The sequence below is a fragment of the Propithecus coquereli genome, unplaced genomic scaffold (assembly GCF_000956105.1).
Source record: "Propithecus coquereli isolate 6110/MARCELLA unplaced genomic scaffold, Pcoq_1.0 Scaffold8, whole genome shotgun sequence".
NCBI lineage: Eukaryota > Metazoa > Chordata > Mammalia > Primates > Indriidae > Propithecus > Propithecus coquereli.
Window position 1 is genome coordinate 11,091,228 of NW_012154173.1, and position 595 is coordinate 11,091,822.

Here is a 595-nt window from a genome sequence, read left to right on the forward strand (position 1 = left end):
GCTGAGTCTTTTGCACTTCCCCTCCCCCCACCCCAGCCCTATTTTTCATTCTCAGTCCTGGCTTTGTTACCTTTATCCTCTGCAAACCTGAAGTGTCCAGACTCTGGCCTCTCTCCACCCTAAGTCCTCACAAGGCTTGAGAGCTGGGGTAAAATATCTTGCTGCAATTCTTGGATAAATAAACCAGCATCAGAACACCAGCTGCATCACGTGGATGACAAAAGACTCGCTTTGTGGATTCCGACTATTCCCACAGGCGCCCAACCTGGTGGCTGGTGGGGCCCAGGTGAAGGGAGTTCTCTTTCTTCCCCCATTGGGAGAGTAGTGACATCCTGGGTGACACCAGGACAGAGACTGCCCTGGACCTGGAGCAGGGCCCAAGGCTTTTTGTAGATAAGGGAAGTAGATCGCTGGCCTTGGACTGTTCAGGCCTAACCTTGAGCCCTACCTATGATCCCAACATGACCAGCAAACAACAAGATTCACATACCACATGACATGCCTGACCCACCACTGACCAGAAGCCTTCATCTTCCTGACCTGGATGTCACACTCTAACCCTGGGGTTGCTCCAGAAAGGCCCAAATACTGGGCA